The sequence below is a fragment of the Ambystoma mexicanum genome, chromosome 8 (genome assembly GCF_040938575.1).
Source record: "Ambystoma mexicanum isolate Mex_15411 chromosome 8, UKY_AmexF1_1, whole genome shotgun sequence".
Classification (NCBI taxonomy): Eukaryota; Metazoa; Chordata; class Amphibia; order Caudata; family Ambystomatidae; genus Ambystoma; species Ambystoma mexicanum.
This window is the reverse complement of record NC_090929.1, coordinates 577,307,717-577,330,076: the sequence shown is the minus strand read 5'-3', so window position 1 is coordinate 577,330,076 and position 22,360 is coordinate 577,307,717.

Here is a 22,360-nt window from a genome sequence, read left to right as displayed (position 1 = left end):
GCAGTCCGCACCACCTAGATTTACCTGATAGCTGTGGCTGAGCAGTCAGACTTCTCTCAAGATGAGTTAGGCAGTATTTGGAGTATACAAGATAGGGCAATTTACACAGTAGAACAAGCAGACACTGATCAGAGCTTGGGAGTAAAGATATAGTGTTAGGCAGAAACCTGTGCAGTTCCCTCTGGGACCACTGCAAAAGGTTTAAGTCTACAGGAGTTAGCAGTAAACCCAATTGGTAGCAGTCTGCACCACCCAGATTTACCTGGTAGCTGTGGCTGAGCAGTCAGACTTCTCTCAAGATGAGTTAGGCAGTATTTGGAGTATACATGATAGGGCAATTTACACAGTAGAACAAGCAGACACTGATCACAGCTTGGGTGTAAAGATATATAATTATTTATTTAAAGACACATCTATAAAAAAACACTGGCAGTAATACGGCAAACAACTTCAATCACAATTACTATAAGTATATCAATCCCCTAACAATATTTCGACAAGTCTAGGTTTAACGGCACCACTTATTTGCAGACAGAGGTGAATGCTTTAACCTAGATGGCACTCTAATATTCGTTAGAACGGGAGAGAAAAGGCAGGGTATGAAACCAACTCAGTACCAACACTTTTACGAAGCAAATGCAAGACAAGTAAGGCAGGGTCTACCGTAGATCACAAAGTTCAGAGGCCAGTCCCACTCATAGAGAGGCAAGGCGATATGTCCCAACAAGTATCACAGTTGAAATGCACTTCGAGTCTTTGTAGCAAATTGTCACAGAAAGGTTGGACCAGTTTAGAACAAAAAGTTAAGAAGGTCTGGAGGCGACCCAATGGAAAGGTAAGGATTTAGGACACCTCACGCTAACCGTCAGAAGGAAAGCCAGGCAGACACGGTACCTTGTAAGTGAAGAGACAGCTCCGGTGGGGGCAGTTGTTCCTGGTGGTGGATGCAAGTCGGGGCTTTGCCAGAAGATGAGATGATCTCGTCGTCGAAGAAAAGTGGAAGATCGTTGCACCACCAGGGAAGAGACCAGCCGCGGAGTGCTCCGTCACAAGGCACCACCTTTTGGTCGCGGTACAGTGGTTAGTGGCTTTCCGGTTGCCGGGGTGCTCAGCACGGGCAATTCAACCACTAGACGTCCTGGAAGCGAAGAAAAAGCAAAGGGACTGGTTGTTCCCAGCAGTCAGGAGAAGAAGACTCTCCGGCAGGGAGATCTCCTCTGTCGTTGGGAAGTGGTGAGTCGGTTCAGCAGGGCTCCACCGGAGGTGTCGTTGTTGCATGTCGGCTCAGCTTTACCCTCGTCAGATTCTTAGGTCCTGTGGCGACTTCTGAAGATCCAGTCCCAAAAGCCCTGCTTTTATGCAGAAAACCCCCATTCATTCAGCCTAGCTGTCAATCAAAACACGCTAAGTAGTGAGCGGGGCGGCTCACCACTTGGGCCAATCACACCAGAGTGCGACTTGAGTTGGCAAGGCAACTCAGACCAGGGTGCCTAAACCCCCTCCCACACCCCCTGTGGTACCCAGACAGAATGGCACCACTTTGGAGGGCTTCTGTGCAGAATCCCGCCAAAAGTGGAACAAAGGGCTCAACCTTTGGTTTGGAGTTACAGAGGCGAACACATACGCCATTTTAAAAACCGAGTTCTGTCAGAAAATACCAACCAGTGGATTTATTTAAGACAAATAAACTGGCGGTATGTTAGAGACTAACGTGAAAAAGTAGTAGCCTCCAGCAATGGGAAGAATCCCATAGGAATATATTCGCGGTCGAATATAAATAGTAGTATCCACTGCCACCAGCCAAAACTCGACGAGGGGGGATGGGACAGTGCCCCCTCGAACAACAGACCCAGGGGTAATCGAATTACAGTACGTCCACAATATGATGGTTTGTACTAGTTCTGTTAGTAAATTTAGGTCTAGTAAAGCCAATGGTGACTTTACATGCCCTGGGAGACAGTAGTCAGTCCCAGGGTATGGGGTCTATGGTGGGGATCCTCTAGGACACTCCAGTGTTACGGCACAGAGGGTGCGGTGTAACACACATAGCAACACACATGAGGCCCTATGGAGTAAAAGACCCCATAGCCCATCGAACACATTGACATTCAAAGGAATTAACCACATTCATGTCCAAGAGTGGGAGGAAAAAGGTCTCACTCTTGGCAGGATGAAAAAAACAAACTCCAGAAATCCAGCAAAGCTGCTAGGGGACTCACTAGGTTGGGAAATTCAGCCTAAACAGAGAATTCTCCCTAACACTCACCCCCCCCCCCCCCGAGACTAAGGGACAGGAGGATTTAATCCACTCCTGGATGAATCTCATACCTCTAGTCGATGACATACATCCTAGAGAGTCCATCAGCATTTTGATGGTGACACCCTGGCCTGTGCTCAATGGTGAAATCAAACCCTTGCAGGCAGATTGACCATCTCAGTAGTTTTGGGTTTTCCCCTTTCATTTGCATTAACCATCTCAAGGGTTGGTGGTCAGTCTGAATGACAAAAGTAGAACCATACAAGTATGCCCTAAACTTCTTCAGAGCCCACACGATAGCAAAGCACTCTCTTTCGATTGTTGCCCACCTTGTTTCGGGATCCTTCAGCTTGCGGCTGATGAAGCAAACGGGGTGCTCCCTACCTTTCCCATCCAGTTAACTGAGTATGGCACCTATTCCTACATTTGAAGCATCTGTCTGCACAATGAAAGTTTGGTGGTAATCAGGGGCTCTGAGTCCTGGGGCTTGGCAAAGAGCCTTTTTCAGGTTTTCAAAGGCCTGATTGCATTCCTCGTTCCATCTAACCTTTTTAGGGAATTTTGGAGAGGAGATGACATTCAGAGGAGAAGCTATGGTCCCATAGTTCTCAATGAAATTCCTGTAATACCCAGTGAGACCTAAGAAGGCTCTCACCTGGGTCTGAGTAGTAGGTGTTGTCCAATTTTGCACAGCTTCAATCTTACCGAGCAAAGGCCTTATTTCTCCACCTCCTACCTCATGTCCAAGATAGACTACCTTACTCTGTCCAATTTGGCATTTACTCACCTTTATGGTCAGATTGGCTCCTCCAAGAGCCTGCAAAACATCTCTCAGGTGGGTTACATGTTCTTCCCAGGAATTGCTGAACACTGCAATGTCATCCAAGTATGCCATGCAGAAGTCCTCCATCCCATTCAGAACCTGGTTTACCATCCGTTGAAACGTAGCAGGTGCATTCTTCAATCCGAAAGGCATTACCTTAAATTGGTATAAGCCAACGGGGGTCGAAAATGCAGTTTTCTCCTTGGCATGGTCTGTCAGGGCTATTTGCCAATAGCCTGACGTCAAGTAAAATGTGCTGAGGAACTTGGCGGCGCCAAGTTTATCCACCAACTCATCTGTTCTTGGCAAAGGGTGGGCATCAGTCTTGGTGACTGCATTAAGAGCTCTATAATCGACGCAGAATCTAAGTTTTTTAGATCCCGCCTTTGGTACTAACACAACTGGGCTAGACCATGGACTAGTAGAAGGCTCTATTACCCCGAGATCAAGCATCTTGCTGACCTCACCTTTGATGTGGGTTCGTACATTCTCTGACATTCTGTATCCTCTGCTTTTGACTGGCAGACAGTCACCAGTGAGTATGTCATGCTGGCCCCAAGGGGTCAAGCCTGGTGAAAGTGAGAACAGAGAGGTAAACTGATTCAACATAGATTTGCACTCTTCTTGTTGCTCAGGTGTCAGATTTGAAGAGAGATTTACTCCTTCAATCTTTTCGTCTAAATGTAAGCCTCTGAGGAGATACGGAAGAGCTTCACTCTCTTCTTCTTCCTCTGATGATGCTAGAAGCAATGCTCCTACATCAGGTCTCGAGACATACGCTTTGAGTCTGTTGGTGTGGAAAACTGTCGGAGCCTCCTTGGGATTGCCCAAGTCCACCAGATAGTTGACCTCTCCGAGTTTACCCACAACTCTGAAGGGTCCCATCCATTTGTCTTGCAAGGCCTTCTGCCTTTTTGGGATCATAACGAGAACTAGCTGGTCTTGAGTGAACTCAACCATGTTAGCCTTTTGATCATCCAGTGCTTGACCAATGCTTGTCCAGCTTTCAAGTTAGAGCTTGCTTCCGTCATCATGTGCGACATTCTCCTCCGGAGACCTATCACGTAGTCAGTCACTCTGACTGGCTTGGGGGAAGGCGCACTCTTCAACCCCTCCTTAATCAGGGCCAATGGACCTCTGACAGGATGACCATAGAGGAGCTCAAAGGGAGAATAACCTACTCCCTCCTGAGGGACTTCTCTAAAAGCAAAGAGAAGGCATGGCAGTAGAAGGTCCCACTTCCGTTTAAGGGGTTCTTCTAAAGCACCTATCATGCTCTTCATGGTTCGGTTGAACCTTTCTACCAATCCATTGATTTGTGGGTGGTAAGCTGTTGAGAACTTGTAAGTAACACCACAGGTTTTCCACATGGCTTTCATGTAGTGGGACATAAAGTTTGACCCCCTGTCAGAGATTACTTCCTTAGGAAACCCGACCCTGGTAAAAATACCAAGGATGGCCTTAGCCACGGCCGGAGCTGTAACAGTCCTCATAGGAATTGCCTCAGGATACCTAGTAGCATGGTCTACTACAACAAGTATAAACCTGTTGCCTGAGGAGGTTGGAGGATCAAGGGGACCAACAATGTCAATCCCTGCTCTCTCAAATGGGACTCCCACAACTGGGAGAGGCACTAAAAGTGCTACATTCTTGGCGCCAACCTTGCCAGAGGTCTGGCAGGTGTGGCAGCTCCTGCAGTGTTTTTCTACTTCGGCCCCCATCTTTGGCCAATAGAAGTACAGCGAGAGCCTTTCGTTAGTCTTCTTGAAACTCAAGTGACCAGCCAAAGGAATCTCTGGGGCTAACTGCAAGAACTGTTGTCTGTTCTCTTGGGGTACTACAAGTCGTTTGTAGTCTCCAGGTTCAGACTTGGTCGATTCACTGTAGGAGAGGCCATCTTCCCAGTGCAACCTGTATTTCCCAGGCTCTTGTCCTTCAGCCTGAGCTTCTGCCTGGTGGCGAAGACCTTCCAGAGTTGGACATTCTCTCTGTCCCCTACTGAAGTCCGCCCTGTTGGGTCCACCTTCTGCCAGTAAAGACTGCAGCTCAGGATGGTCAACAGGATCCAGATCTCCAATGAGTTACTGGCCTTCCATTAGCTCTTCCTCAGAGTCTTATTCTACCACACAGGGTTGTACCACCCTCTCAGCCTCAGCTGGAGGGGGAGTTACGGGTGTAACTGTGGACAACCGAGGGGAAGTCCTTGTTGGCTGCACTGTAGTGCTGGCTGCTGGTTTCGGTATAGAAGTTTTAGGTTTCCCTTTCGCTTCTGATTTCTTGGCGACAGCAGCTGACAAATCCAGTGGAGCAGGCGTGATATTCTTCTTCATCATCTCCTCTGGAGTACCTCTCATGGTTCTCTCCCTTGCAGGTCTGGTTAGCTCCTGTAACCGTTTACTAGGAGGTCTGGGGGTATGAGACACAACTCCGAGAGCTTTTAGATCGTTACCCAATAGAACTCGTCCTGGTACCTCACTCTGTATACTTACAGGTATCTTCACAGTCATGTCATTACACTGGATGAGAACTGGTAATTGGGGAAGCATCTGCACAGGCCCTCCAGCTAACTTGGTGAGGCGTTTGGGTGCCTTAGCAACATCCTCTGCCTGAAAAAAAGATTTATCCACCACAGTTATGCTGGCCCCAGTGTCCCTAATGGCAGGAGTCTCCTGACCATTCACCTGGACACTGTCCTTATAATACTCTTTAGTTTTATCTGGGATATAATTATAGACATCTAAATTCTGTTGTTCCCACAAACCCAGAGACACTAAAGAAACACTGGCTGAGACTCCAATGGGTTCATCAGCCAGCAGTAGAAAGTTTCCACTTGCCATTTGGACTTCCCCCTCTGGAGTGAAGGCTAAGGAGACAAGCTGGACCCCTGAAGGTTTACCCTTGTATCTGGGACCTCCTTTCACATGGTCAATAGAGGCACAAACAAAGCATTTACCGAATGCTTTCTAGAATGGCGGCTTGTTCTGGCCTCCCTCTGATTTGGCACCAGACGGTACACTATTCTGCTGCGGTTTTCCTTGTGGCTTACCCTTATGGTTTTGTTTGGGGCCCTCTTTGGAATTTGAGTTATTAGAATTCTCTTTTGAGTGTTTTTTAGGCTGTTTTCCCTCATCCTTTTTCTGAGTTGCCCCAGAGTCCATATAAGTAGCCCTGTTGGCAACCTATAAGTCAGCAGCCTTAGCTAGCTTCCTGGAATCCAACTCCTTCGAATCAGCCAAGTGCTGTCTGAGCTCAGGAGAACAGGCATCATAAATAGACTCCAACATAAAAAGATTCTTCATACCCTCATAAGTGTTCACCTTGTAACCCTTAATCCATCCCTCTAAGTTCTTCAACCCTTCACTCACCCAGGTAGCCCAAGGGGTACCATCATGCATTTTGAGGGTTCTAAACCTCTTAAGATACTGGGAAGGGGTGTTTCCAAATCTAGCTATCAAAGCTAGTTTCACACTTTCATAATCCTTCTTATCCACCTCCCCCAACTCCATTACCACATCAGTTGCAACAGGGGGAAGCCAAGAGAACAACCAGGTAAGTAACTCATTCCCTGTGATGTCCTGGAGCCCATGATTATATTCAAACATTTTCAACCAATACAACACATCCAATCTAGGTTCATACATACCCACTAATTCCTTAGGCATCCGGGGTCTTTTGGGACTGGAACTTCTAGAGGAACCAGAGGAGAGAGAAGCATTTTCCACAGACAACTTTTTCATTTCTAACTCATGATTAAGCTCTATTTCTCTGAGTCTTAACTCAGCTTGCTTCTGCTCAGCCTGGGCATTCATTCTTCTGAACTCTAGCTCTTGGTTTCTTTCAGATTGAGCTAAGAAACGTTTGTACTCTAATTCGAGCTTCATTTTCTCAAGTTCAAAATAAGCAGGATTACATGTGGGACCTGGTATGGGCCCAGTAGGTACAGTAGGTAAGGCAGACAGAGGCTCAGAGTGGCTAACTTCATTAGGTTCACTTTCCTCTTCTGACTCATTATCAATACTTTGATTTAGATCAATACCATCACTGTTTTCTACATTTGCTGGGGAAGTTGGTTCCTCTGAACCAGTACCCAGACTTTGGTTTCCCAGCAATCTCGCTATCAGTTCTACTTTCTTGCCTTTTACAGAAAGATTCTCTTGTCTACAGAGAGCTCTCAAACTCTCAGTATTTTCACCTGACAAGGACTCTTGACTGTAAACATCCATAGTAGACATGTTTTTTGAAAGTTGCTTTTTAGTGCTAAGCTTTGTGGTTAGTTATCCTAAAGTGTTGAAAAACACTCTAAACTGTATACTCAATACAAAATCCCACCGCTGTTCACCAGTGTTAGGCAGAAACCTGTGCAGTTCCCTCTTGGACCACTGCAAAAAGTTTAAGTCTACAGGAGTTAGCAGTAAACCCAATTGGTAGCAGTCTGCACCACCCAGATTTACCTGGTAGCTGTGGCTGAGCAGTCAGACTTCTCTCAAGATGAGTTAGGCAGTATTTGGAGTATACAAGATAGGGTAATTTACACAGTAGAACAAGCAGACACTGATCATAGCTTGGGTGTAAAGATATATAATTATTTATTTAAAGACACATCTATAAAAAAAACACACTGGCACTAATACGGCAACCAACTTCAATCACAATTACTATAAGTATATCAATCCCCTAACAATATTTCGACAAGTCTAGGTTCAACTGCACCACTTATTTGCAGACAGAGGTGAATGCTTTAACCTAGATGGCACTCTAATATTCGTTAGAACGGGAGAGAAAAGGCAGGGTATGAAACCAACTCAGTACCAACACTTTTACAAAGCAAATGCAAGACAAGTAAGGCAGGGTCTACTGTAGATCACAAAGTTCAGAGGCCAGGCCCACTCGGAGAGAGGCAAGGCGATATGTCCCAACAAGTATCACAGTGGAAATGCACTTCGAGTCTTGTAGCAAATTGTCACAGAAAGGTTGGACCAGTTTAGAACAAAAAGTTAAGAAGGTCTGGAGGCGACCCAATGGAAAGTTAAGGATTTAAGACACCTCACGCTAACCCTCACAAGAAAAGCCAGGCGGACACAGTACCTTGTAAGTGAAGAGACAGCTCCGGCGGGGGCAGTTGTTCCTGGTGGTGGATGCAAGTCGGGGCTTTGCCAGAAGATGAGATGATCTCGTCGTCGAAGAAAAGTGGAAGATCGTTGCACCACCAGGGAAGAGACCAGCGGCGGAGTGCTCCATCACAAGGCACCACCTTTTGGTCGCGGTACAGTGGTTAGTGGCTATCCAGTTGCCGGGGTGCTCAGCACGGGCAATTCGACCACTAGACGTTCTGGAAGCGAAGAAAAAGCAAAGGGACTGGTTGTTCCTACCAGTCAGGGGAAGAAGACTCTCCGGCAGGGGGATCTCCTCTGTCGTTGGGAAGTGGTGAGTCGGTTCAGCAGGGCTCCACCGGAGGTGTCGTCGTTGCAGGTCAGCTCAGCTTTACCCTCGTTCGATTCTTAGGTCCTGTGGCGACTTCTGAAGATCCAGTCCCAAAAGCCCTGCTTTTATGCAGAAAACCCCCATTCATTCAGCCTAGCTGTCAATCAAAACACGCTAAGTGGTGAGCGGGGCGGCTCACCACTTAGGCCAATCACACCAGAGTGCGACTTGAGTTGGCAAGGCAACTCAGTCAAGGGTGCTTAAACCCCCTCCCACACCGCCTGTGGTACCCAGACAGAATGGCACCACTTTGGAGGGCTTCTGTGCAGAAGCCCGTCAAAAGTGGAACAAAGGGCTCAACCTTTGGTTCGGAGTTACAGAGCCGAACTCATACGCCATTTTAAAAACCGAGTTCTGGCAGAAAATACCAACCGGTGGATTTATTTAAGACAAATAAACCGGCGGTATGTTAGAGACTAACGTGAAAAAGTATTAGCCTCCAACAATGGGAAGAATCCCATAGGAATATATTCGCGGTCGAATATAAAAAGTAGTATCCACTGCCACCAGCCAAAACTCGACGAGGGGGGACGGGACAGTGCCCCCTCGAACAACAGACCCAGGGGTAATCGAATTACCCCTACCAGTACGTCCACAATAGGATGGTTTGTACTAGTTCTTTTAGTAAATTTAGGTCTAGTAAAGCCAATGGTGACTTTACATGCCCTGGGAGATAGTAGTCAGTCCCAGGGTATGGAGTCTATGGTGGGGATCCTCTAGGACACCCCAGTGTTACGGCACGGAGGGTGCGGTGTAACACACATAGCAAAACACATGAGGCCCTATGGAGTTTCTCAGATGTATCATTAAACAGGACTATTTATTTCAGCCATTCAATCTGCATTGGTAAGTACTGGATCATTGATCGTATAATTGTTACTTCTTTAGCTATGGCCTTATACCACCATCCATCCATGGACAATTGCAAAAACATTTACACACTGTAAATGAATGCCCCTTTCCTGTTCTCTCCTGAGTGCAATAACTCAACTTCCCCCTTCTGAGAGCCAACGTTGAGTCTGCGACACAATTCCTGCATAGATCATCAGTCACAATAAGCCTACCCTCCATCCACAGTGTTACTCCCAGAGTCTGGATCTACTGCTGGGCTCTGCATACTTAATCCACCCAAGCTAGGTGGGGCTGACCAAGGTGTGCATTGCCCCCATTCATTGTTGAAAGATGCGCATACTTTTTGCTACAATTATTTTGTCAGAAACATTCACAATTTGATCCAAATGTGTTAAGGTAATTCTAGTGTGGATAGATCAGGACATTCAATCAGAATTGTCTTTGCTAGTTTTATTGACTTTATTAAAGGTGCTGGTTCTCCCCCTAAAGTCTCTGATGTGCCCATGCTTATGGTCAAAGCCATCTCATTTAGACTCACATTGATACATGGTCCTGGGAGTCATGTGGCGTAAACGGTGAGAGAGTAAGTGAAATGGTTTAAATGGAATGTTCAGCCAGACAAAGCCTGTAATCAGAAAGTATGTTAAGGGTTAAGTGTAGCAAGGCTCGTCAATGGCTAGGGTGCTTTCACCTTGCTTTTTATTAATTTTGATTGCTCGAAGTCTGGATGTGTTCTTCCCTATTGATATTAGGAGACAATGCATTCTCAGGTTTAATCACACTTAATGACACTCTTTCCTCACTACTGTCCACTTATTTGGACAACCAATAAATCAGAATTTCAATTCCGGTTATGACTGAGTTTGCCTCATTAATTGTAGTCACCGCCATAGCCAGTACTGTAGCTTGTTCTCTGAGTGGATTGAAGTGGAGGGAGAAAATTATAGGTCACCATTTCATCCAGGGGAGCCTTACACCAAAGTCCAATCCAGCCCTTCGCAGAGACTAGGTGATGATCAATGCTTATGATAACTCCTGGTTAGAGAGGAAAGAAAAGCCTATGCTTACCGGGCACCTTCCCGGAAGTCATCAATATTATGCAACATGGGACTTGGACCCCATCTTGCTTCCCTGCAGACTGCCCAAACTGTGCATACTGCTGTCTCTGTGGTTGCAGGCTTGCCCACAGGTTAGCAGGGGCAGGCTTTTTCAGCAGCAGAGGTCGATGAAATGTCCTAAAAGTGCTAGGATTGGTGACCCTTTGCTTCAGGCACCCCTGCCCTGACTGCTGAGCCCTGGGCTGCTGGCTTTGACGCCAGCTAGAAGATGTGAGCTTTTTTGCATCTGAGGCAGATGCACAGTCCTAAACATTCTTTACGCCAAATGTATCTGCCCAGACTGCTTTGCCACTGGCCACTGAAATACTTCCCCGACAGGCCATCTTCACCGAATGGCGACATTTCAAGGAAAAATGCATGTGCTGACAGCGCATAAGAAACGCATTAGGAAGTGGCAGCCAACGATGAGATAAGGAAGGAGTTTGGGGTGGAGGTTGTGTGTGCATATTAGTGTATGTATGTTTGTAGTGTGCGTGTGTGTGTGTAGGTATGTGTTATATCTGTCGAATGAGGCAGGCAAGGAGTTAGGGTGTTGGACGTGTCTCCCTCGTGGAACACAGGGCAGGGCATTCAGGGAAGAGGATGGAAGAGAAAAAGGGAATTGCTGGATTGTCCACCACATTAGGAGAGGGCAGGGAAGGGGGCGCTCAGAGGATATGTCTCCCTGCACCGCTAAAACTTGGCTCAGTAAACTGGACTTCGGTGAAAATGGCCTGCGGGGAAACATCATAGATCTGCTTTTTCAGCAGCTTAGGCAGATGCAGGGTCACGAAAGTGCTGGCACTTCCCTCCAGAATCTTCTGCCAAGACTACTACACCCTTGGGCATAGGAGCTGCTGTTGCCTAGTGGAGGCAGACTTTCTCAACAAGTATGGCAGAAGTAAGATCCTAAAAATTCTAGGTATGTTCCACTTCATTCCACTTGCACAGATGGCAGCATATTTAGCCGTGGATTTACAATTTGCCAAGTTTGACAACTGGGTTTGTAGGTGATTGTATTTCCATGGCTGCTGCAGCCCGCACGAGGATGACAGAATAGCTGCTTGCTCTCCTGATGCGCACTCACAAAGTCTGTGGGTACTCTCCATTGAATATGTGCATGATCAGGAGCTCCAAGATGGTCAAACAGCTTGTTAAAGGTTCAAGCTGTGGATGCAGAATGTACAGAGGGGGAAACATTGAACACACTTGATATTCCAACGTGCAACCAATACCAAGTGCATAAAAGTTACCAATCATACATAGATCACAGCCTAGCCCAAGAAGAAGGACTGAGGCTCTAATAGGGCACACCTTAAAGCAATAGTGAGTGTGGATGTTTGGAGTAGTAGAGCAACAAGACATGGACAGGTGGATATCAGGTAAGGGCTGAAGGTGCAGGAAGAGGAGGAGTGGAGTGAGCTGAAGATGCAGGATGTGGATGATTTGTAGAGAAAGCTCAAGCTGCAAGATGAAGAGGAGATACACAAAAAATGGATGAAGTGGAAATATGGAAGAAGCTGAGGGAGCAGAAGGAAGAAGAAGCAGAGAGAGAGTTATGAGTAGTCCGGAATGAGACACAGACACAGAGAGCTGATAGTTGTGTCCATAAACTTTTAATTGACAAATAAGGGGTTGGAAAAGGCCTCACTGTCCCTGTGCTAGAAGGTGTTCCCTACCTCAACAAAACTATGGGTCTGTCCATTGTCAAGATGTCCAAATCAAAATGTCCTGTGTCCAAAATACTATTCTGGGCATCATACTCTAAACATAACTCTAAGGTGAAAAGAGCTAATGTCTTTAGCCGTGCTAATGCACAAATTGTTCAGATTCAAAAGTAATGGCATAACTTTAACACAAAAGGTCCACTGGATGCAGTCCACAGTTCTAGGGTTTTTCTCTTGAGCTTCACTTAACTTGACCTGGTATACTCTCCTTCCAGGATTTTTCTCTTGAGCTTCACTTAACAATGCTTGTAAACTTAGCTTGGCCCGGAATACTCTCTTGACAGGGCTTTCTCTTGAGCTTTACTTAATAAATTTGCAAACTACACTGTGCCTGGTGTATTCTCCTGCCAGGGCTTTTCTTTCAGGTGCTACATTCAACAAACTTGCAAACTTTACTGTGCTTGGTATACTCTCCTGCCAGGGTTTTATCATAAGATTCTCTTGATGCACTTGTGATCTTGATTCACAAAGGTATTTGGTGGCAGGTTTCACATTTAATGTCCAACTGCTTTCATTACAATTTTTGGTTTACTTCTTTGCCAATATTCATTATGCGTTCTTTGGCTTACTTCTTCCTTTGGGTTCCTTTGCCCTGTTATTCTTATTTGCTTACAGCAGTTCCCCATAACCTCTAGCATGCATCTCTCGCTTAGTGTACCTGTTTTTTTGGTGCACCGAGTTCAGGGAGAGAGACTTCTCTCTGTCTGGTTCATGGCATTCGGGGTTCTTGGGTGGCTAGTGATTTCTACGCTGCTTGCTTCCCAGTCGTTCCTCCACTGGGATCTTACTTCTTGGAGGGGCTTCCTTTGCCTCTTGTTTCATGGGTGCTTCTCACTGGGATCTCACTTCTTGGAGGCGGCTTTCCTTGCCTCCTGCTTGGCTCTCCCCCGCATTTTCTGGCTTCTCGGGGATAGCAATTTCTGTAGCTGGCTTCACATCCGGGGATAGTGCTCCCCAGCCACAGACATTACAGAGCTCTGACGGGAGGTTGCTTTGGGCAGCATGACCAGGGACTCCTTCTTCCTGTGCCATCCTCTTACTCCTGCTCTCCTTGTTCTTCGGCGGTCTGGCCTCGTTGGGACACCTCCAGGCAGTGGTCTCTCCGAAACCCATGCTGGATGTTTTTTTGTAAATGTCCCAGCACCTATCAGTGGCTCACTACAACTAGACCTCGTTCTGTGCTTCTCACTGCCAGTGATCTTCATTGCTATATGCAGCTTTCTTGTTGCAGTTCCGTTGTGTTCATAAAAGTGGTAGTTAGTTATAGGTAACCTATGCATGACATAAGGGAAGATATCCACATTGGGTTCCCTGGGAGGTCGAAGGGAATCATGACAATAGGCCATTAAGGCATGGGGAACAGAAAGGGTATCCCTAAAAGGAAAAGGGGGTACAATGTCTCATCCAATAATGCACCACTCCCTTAAAGGTCACCTTGCCCACTGTGATCCTCCCTCATGTAGCTGCCCCCAGTGTCAGAATCAGGCAGCAACTGCCATCCCTTGGCCATATGGGAAGAGGCTACTTCTGGGAAAGGAGTGATGACATCATCAGATTCTTCACAGAGTTGAGCACAGGAGGAGACAGAGGGGAGGAGTGAGCTAAGGAAGCACGGGAGGTGAATGCGCAGTCAGAACTGAAGATAAATGAACGGAGAGCACAGAATTTAAAGTAAGAGATTGCTGTGGTGGAGGGGAGAAGAGAAAGGTGGGAAGATGGGAAAATCAAGAAATATGACATAGAACAGATGTTGGAGGAGGAGAAGCTTAAGCAAGGGAGCAAGGAGCAGAGGTGGGAAAAGAAGATCAACAAGGAGGACAGAGGGCCCTAAGGTGGGGAAGAGAGTACACAAGAGGTTGGAGGGGGGACATCAAGGAATCCTGGAGAGAGCAAAGAATGTTAAGAATCAAGAATACATAAAAGGAGGAGAGGGACAGAAAGGACGAGAGAGAACCAAACAGAACGCAGGGGGTAGAAAGAGAGAAGGAATAACATCAGAGTCAGAATATCAGAAGGTAGGATCAATGAGGATGGTCCAAGTGAACATGTCCTTAGTTTGGGAAGAAGAAGAAGGAAGAAGAAGAACAGAGGACTAGACAGAAATGTAGGTGGACGTTCCCTGGACCCCCAACCCAGTTACAGTCATTTAATAATAAGACAACATCTGAGAGTAAATGGGAGGAGGAACAAGCTTGTGGTAGTTCAACCATTAGGTTAGCTTCCATATAGCCTGGGGACAGATCTGAGACCTAGGCACAGGTTCCTAGGTACAAGTGAGGGTCAGTTTGGTGAGGAGGAGAGTGAGAAGGGTTGGATAATAAGATAAGGCACTTGAGACAGAAAAATATAATTCTGCCTGGAAAGAACCCTGCTATGCAACCTACCTCTCCTCTGGGTGATGCAGTAGACCATACTGCTGCACAGCCTGTAGGTTCAGAAGGACTGATTTTTCATCTGTGAGATGCTACCTGAACTGTGGCCGCATGGAGAGGCCCATCATGGATCAGGATGTTATGCCCAAGTGTGAGTGATGCCAGGGAGATACCTGGAAAGAGTCCCTATGTATGATAAGGACTTTTTCTTCACTGTCCATTGCACCAGACCTGATGGAAAGGTGCATCCTGGGGACCCTACTGGCAGAAAGGAAAAGCACTGTGGCAACCAGGAACCTGCCAAACCGCTTAAGGCCAGGTCACACCACCGCTCAGGGTAAGGGGGTTGGACCATTCTTCCCTCTGGTCCAACCCACTCAGCCGGGCACACCTTGGATGTCCTCATCTCAGCAAACATCTCCTTCTCTAACTCTCTCACTACTCCTCTCTCCTGGTCTGGCCATGCTTCCCTCTCCTCCCATCTGGAGCTACCGGGCTCCCCGGCTAAGCCTCTTCCCGCACTGTCAGTTTCTTTCTCCATCATTCGACCAATGAAGCAAGTGTCAGTAGCTGGCTTTGCCTCCTCCTTCATCCCTGCATTCCGAAAATTCACTCTCACCCTCACCAGCTCTTGCTAACCTTCACCTCTCCATCTCCAACACCTTTGATATCTTTGCCCCTGCCATGAGGGTCTGCATGCAGCCTGCTTCCAAGTGCAATAGTTGGTATGATTCCGACCTAGCCTGGCAGAAACGTAAATGCAAAGCTGCGGAACACCCTCTGACAAACTGGCCTGTGGCCGGCTCTAAAGTCAATACAGAGGGTCTATCTGCTCCAAGAAACTGGCCCATATCCAATCCCAAATCTCTGAGGCCATCAACAACATGGCTGAACTCTTCAAAATCTGCAAGGTACTTGCCAATCCTTCTACAGTCTCCACATCTCCTCTCCCTTCTCAGGCCCTCTGCACAACACTGGCCACCCATGTCACAACCAAAACTCAGGATATCCTGACCTCTTTCTCCTCTACCGCCCTCCCTCCCCTGCCTGCATGCAGGCCTCACCCTCCCCTCCCACTCCTTCCCCCTTACTCTCCTATTTCTCACCCATTGCACCGGATGAGGTCACCAAGACAGTCTGCTCTATGAAAGTCTCCTCCAAACAGGTGCTACCCTGCTCCTCTAAAACTCTCAAGGACAACATTTCCTCTCTCGTCCCTCCTTCACTGAGATCTGTAACCACTCAAGCAGTCTCTTGTGCACCACTTCCTAAAAAATCTGTCTGCGGACCCTTCCTGCCCGGCTAACTACCGCCCTATCTCCACTATTCCCTTCTTGAGCAAATTCCCAGAGAAGTTGGTCTTCTCTCAAGTAATTCACCACACTGAATCTGTTGGTTGCCTTCATGACCACCAGTCTGGCTTCAGAGCACAGAAACTGCTCTCCTGAACACCTGTGATGACCTGTTCTCCATCCTTGACTCCAACTCTCCTGCCACCCTTATTCTCCTCGATTGCTCCACGGTCAATCATTCCAACCTCATAAAGTGTCTCTGGGATACCTTGGGCATCACCGACCGGGCACTGGATAGATGACCTCTTTCCTCTCATATCGGCCCTCCCGTACAGGTGGGCCCCTTCCTCTGCTCACCTCACTCTTAACTTTCAGCGTTCCTCAGGGCTCTATACTCTCACCAGGACTTTTCAACATTTACCTTGCTGCTCTTGCTCACTTGTTCTCCACCTTCTCTCCTCACTTCCAGTGTTATGCTGATGACACATAGCTCTCCTTTCAGCTTCCCTCCTCCTCCTCCTCTCCTTCCTCTCTAATTCGGACTGCTATTCTGGGATGGTGTGCTGCTAATGACTTCCGCCTTAATGCCAGTAAGACTGAGATCCTTCCCATTGGGACTCCTACTCCCTGCTTTCCTCCTACACTCTAGCTGTCCACTTTGGGCTCCCTCCCCTCACCCTCGAGTGAGACTAAAAACGTGGGTGTTCTCTTCGACTCCCCTATCTACTTCTCACCTCATATCATGGACCTTGCCAAGAAGGCTCACTATCAGCTCCATCTCCTCACAGGCATTCTCCCTTTTCTCGCCTTCCCCAGAACACGGCCTCATTACCATTGAGCCGGTCGGGAAATACAGGTGCCGGTAGCAAGTTACCAGCACCCTTTCCAGACCGGCTCATTGCAAGTCTGCTGGTAGGGGCACTGTACTACCGGAAGACCTGACCTTCTGGGAGTTCAGGCCCCTACCAGCAGATTTTTCACTGAAGCATCAGCACCGTTAACAAGGGTGCCAGTGCTTCAGGGTTCCCACTTCCATGGAGTCCGATGGGATTCCATGGGAATGAGAACGTACTGTACCACTGGTTTTTGTCACATTACAGTGGCACCGGGATGTTAGGTGGCAGTAACGGTAATACAGGGTAGGCGGCAACCTGCCGGTAGTACCAACATGTTACCACCAACCTCGTAATGATGGCCAATGTCTGCAGAGCTCTGTTTCTCTCAAGGCTCGATTACTGCAAAAGCCTTTTCCTTAATCTGCTTCTTTCCTCACTCCATAGTCTTCAACTAATCAAGAATATGACTGCAATACTTATTCTTGGCCTCAAGCTCAGGGCCTGCATCTCTCCAGCCCTAAAATCTCTCCACTGGTTCCTGGTGGCTGCAAAGATCACATTCAAGAACCTTTGCATCATCCACAAGGCTTTCAGGGGCATGGGACCACACTACATCCAACTATCTCTCCCTAAATACCTTCCTGCTAGGGTCCTTCGGTCCTCTAGCTCCTACTCTCTGCACATCAGACCTTTCTCCAAGCAGAGAGTGGGGTAAATCTTTTGCTTTGGCAGGAGCCTTCCTTTGGAACAACCTCCCTGCCACTCTCCATCTTGTGCCAGATCTCCTTAAATTCTGGAAGCTTCTCAAGACATCTTTTTCTACTCCTCCATCCTTCTCCCCCTGCCCTGCTAGTCTCATCCTGCCACTGTAACTGGTTGCCTGTGCTCCCGCATGAGTCTTACAGGAGCACAAACCTCCTTTGACCAGTCTTCCCTGTAACCCTTCCTACCAGCACTTGTCCTCGGCACTCTTCCCTGATTAGCCTTCTGAGGCTGGTCCGCCATCCTCCCACTTGACCCTACCCCCGCTTGGTTCCCCCTTGTACCGCCCTACTGGACACCCTTAGCACCTGTCCTACCCCGGGCATCCTCCCTCCAGCACTTCTCCCTCTACACTCTTCCCCTATCCCACCCCTTCACCCTGATCCTCCCCCTGCACTTCTTGTCACTGCACTTGCACGATCCGAATGTCACAAGGCCTAGTAGGACAGCTATTGTTGATTTTCTCCTCTGCACCCCCCATCCCCACTCCCTCCCTATTTTGTCTTGTAGTGCTTGGAAAGATTTTGCTGTACAGGCACCATACAGATGTCCAATAAATAAATAAAATAAATAGGGAAATTGGAAAGACTTTTGCATTGTATTAAGCCACCAGTTATACCCGGAGTTAAAGGGTTCCCATGAGACAAGTTGGTCCACGAGTGGGAGATGTATCCCTGCGTTTAAAACTTTGTTATCCTTGCTTCTAATTCTTAAGAAGATTCTATTTCAAAGCGTTTTTGGTATCAAGTCCTAAAACAGGTACAATTAGCAAAATGTTTCCTAACTACCTGGTTGCATTATGACTTTGTGACAATAGTAGGAGGACACGGTGCTTCGTGAACCCCTGTTTAATAACATCTTACAGGTCTTTTGCTGAGTGTTACTTCTGTTCATGGTAGCCGAGATGGTGTGCATTTTATGCAGGCATTCCTCCTGTGATCTGTGGAATGGCCACTTTGCATAATAATGGTAAGCGATCAAGCTGCCTGCGCTTGCAGTTTAATCTATGTTAACATTTTGACAGTGAACGTTTGATGCCCAGAGCTAGCGTTACAGAATTCAGCTGCTTTCGTTCTTGTTATGTGTTGGCAATCTAGCTCTGTCTGTCTTTAGGAGTTACCCTACCGTGCCTCATGCTCAGCCTTCTTGTGCCATCTTTTAATTTCTCTGGTTGAAAGTTAATTGGAGTTTAGGTGTGTATGATTGTGTGGGTTCTGTTTTAATACGTGTTAGTATGTTTCGGTATACTCTTGTTATGTAGAAAGGAGGATGAATAGTGATTGACGTTCTCAATTCTCTATGTAGGTGTTTGAGGTCAAGCTAGTTTGCCTTTCTGTGTGTTGTGACTTCTGAGCTGAAGACAGTGCTCCTGTCTTTCTATGTGGGAAAAGAGAAACGTGGTGTGCTGAGGGTTTATGAGCCCGGATGTGTGTGATGTGCCACGCATGTCTTTCTCATGCTAGGTCTTATTATTTAGGTTTGAGAGAGAGGCTGTGTGGTGTTGGGTAATGTATGGTCACTGATGTATTAGATCTCTCATGAGTAATGGAATGCAGAATGTTGTTGACTGGTGGTGAACGATTCTGGCGCGAATTCCATGCCTGGCAATTGACATTTTGTGATGAGTTGGCTGGTGTAATGTTGTGCACAAAGTTGTGCTTTGCCTTGCTTACATGAGACTCGTGCGTATCCCGTAACAGAAAGTAAACACAGCAAATGTTCTGTGTCCTTTCCATATGAACGGTTGAGGTGCGATATATTCAAGCAGTCCCAATTTGCCACTACGGACTCTCATTAACTTTATGCTGAGGGGATATATTCCACAGATGGGTTCCGAGCTGAGAACCCCCTAAACGAAATGTACCCCATACTTGATGGTTACCCATCTAAAATGGTCGTGTATGGATCCCACTTCGGCCATTGGCAGTATGGGAGCTGCATCTCTCTGAAACTGACATGCTCGAGCTCTTGTAGAATCAAGGAGCCCAGACTTCATGCAGGCTGGATATTGGTCTCTCTTGATATGATATGTAATTTATAATGTGCTTAATACCCAGAGGTTTCTAAGCGCGGCAAGCACATAGCTCCTGAGCTATCCTCCCGAGACCTTCTCTGCTAACTTCAAGTTAAAGAACCCTGGAGGGAGGATAACACGGAGCATTATGTTGCTGTGAAGTCACAACACTTGATTATGAATACACGTACAGTATGCAGATTTGGCATTTCAAAGCTGGTTGACCCCAAAACAACAATTGCATTACCCCACTTGCATCTATTTGACGGCATCACATTGCAGAACCCACGCCTATGGTCTGCCTAAATGTCTCACTGATCCAGAGAGGAATTATGTGATTTGTAGTGCTCATTTTTGTACTGTATATAAACATTGTGGGCAGACTGCACGCTCACTTATAAGGTTATCCCCATTTGCCGAATATGTTTTAATAACAAAGTGACCGAACAGTTAGAGATTGGCTGCTCAAATAACTCAATTTCAGCTAAACACCATATCCCAGTCCTAGTTTTCCATTTAAAAACGAATGCACTATGGGAATTCTAGTCTTGTGTGAGTCTATTGAGCATATTGGAATTAAGAACACAGCATACATGATGTTCAAATGAAAAGGCCAATACAGGAACATATTTGCATTTACAAATCATGTTTTTGACGATATTACAAAAACAGTAAGTCATGATCCCTTACATAGATTCGATTGATTTTGACAGAGCCCATGTGACTCTAGGACAAACAACATGGCAATGCGGAATGCAAATAAATAGGTACATTTGCACACTTTACCAAAATGTACCATTGGAAAGGCTTACTAGACATTGAAGTCCAATTAAACAAGAGACAAACCGTTATGGCTGCCTTGCTTTAAGTGTGTTTCTGTGTGAATGGTGTGTATCTGTCTCTGTGTGTGTTTGTGTACGTGTGCACACAGTGTATAGAAGGGTGTGTAATGATTTGTATTGGTTGTTGTTTGTGTACATTTAAAGATGGTTAGAGTGTTGTATCTGCATCTATGTTTTTCAGCCAATAACATGGTCGTTTTCTTTTTTTTACTTTCTTCTCGAGAAATGTAAATCACTGCAAGTGAAAAATGGCCCATTTGCCATACAGCCTAAAACCTACTGTCATATGGCAGCAGCAGGGATGTGCCAAATGTTTCTTGGGATGGCGAACCTACACAGTCAATGGAGAGGAACAGGTTTTGAATGGTGATAAAAATGTGATTGGAGGATATATCTAGCGAAGCCATTCTGGAGGTGGGTGAAAAAGAGTCCGAGGTGTGTGTCATCCTCCAAATGATGGGGCGCTGAAAGGTGAGGTTTATAAGCCGTTAGGCAGATGGATGTTAGGGCATAAGATTCTATGACTGTTGGGTTGTTAATACTGAGGAAAATAGCAAGTATGTTAGCCAAATAATGTTCCTCTATTTGCTTGAACACCAACATGTGATTTCTCTGTCACTGACAATCCTCTTGCATCCTCTTATTCCCACCCAGAAACTGGAATACATTCTCAGTTGACTATTTATATGTCTGGCACCAGTGCTGATCGGTATTTTACACTTGTGATTTTCTTATTTTAATACATTTAATTTACAATATATATATTTGGCAGTTTCCTAAGATTCATGAGGAGGTGTCATATAGCAGCAGCAAGGATACACTCTAATTATTGAACCAGGAATAGGTGCTAACTAGAGGAATGCTCTATGTGGCTGATGTTATTATCCTGAACCATGGACACTTTGTTCCTAGATCTCTCAACGTGTTACCTAAGATCTCCACCCTCCCTCAAGAACCTTCTTTTTATTTTATTAAAAATAGTATATTTTCACCGCAACTAAAGGGGGCCATGCACCCTCACCTGACTCTAAGACTTCCACCCTCCCTCAAGAACCTTCTTTTTATTTTTATTAAAAATAGTATATTTTCACTGCAACTCCGATTTGAGTCACTTGACTTATACAGAGAAAAACTGAAATCCGTTTGCTCTCAGTCTACTTTGCTACTGGACAGCCTTAGAACGCCTCCCAGGGAATACAAGTTGTCAAGGTATATCTTTATGAAGGAGAAATACAATATGGAGAACATCGTTACTACCTCCATAATGATGGACGACTTGTGGCTATCACCTTGGAATGGCACTCTATAAATTAGAGTTTTTGCTAGAAAGGTGCACTTGTCATGAATTTCATACAATTCATATGAGGACAGTGTGTGAACAGTGGGCCTCATTTGGACCCTGGCGGCCACGTAATGAACTGTGTTGGTAAGGGACCGGCACCGTTCATTACGGGCCGCCCTATTACGAGGACTGCTGCGGGTCCCGCTAAGGAACGCCTGGTCAGACCATTAACAGGCCCGTTGTTAGCATCCTCCCCATTCCCATTGAGCCCTATGGGGGCTGAAATGGAATTCCCCTGGTAATTTAAGGTGAAACCCAAAGCTACTTAATATGCAAAACAAGGGGGCTTCTGGAAGTCCCTCTACCAGCACGAACACGGCCCATTGACCTGTTCTTGGGTGGATGGCCCCCGGGAGAGTCTCAACCAAGTCTTTAGCTCACTGTCCCTTTCACAGAGGAGAAATATCCCTGCATATCAGTCTTTGTCCTGCCCAGGGGTATTCCAGCATCAAAATGCTAGGTAATTCTTCTCTGAACAAGAGTACCAACGGCAACCCCAGACACATGTTTCAGCCTAGTCGGGCCTCATCAGTGAGGTGGAGCTCTGCCTCTCTAAGGACAGTGAGCAAGGGGTCCATGTCTGGATTCCCCTGGTAGCTTAGGGTGAAACCCAAAGCTACTTAATATGCAAAACAAGGGGGCTTCTGGGAGTCCCTCTACCGG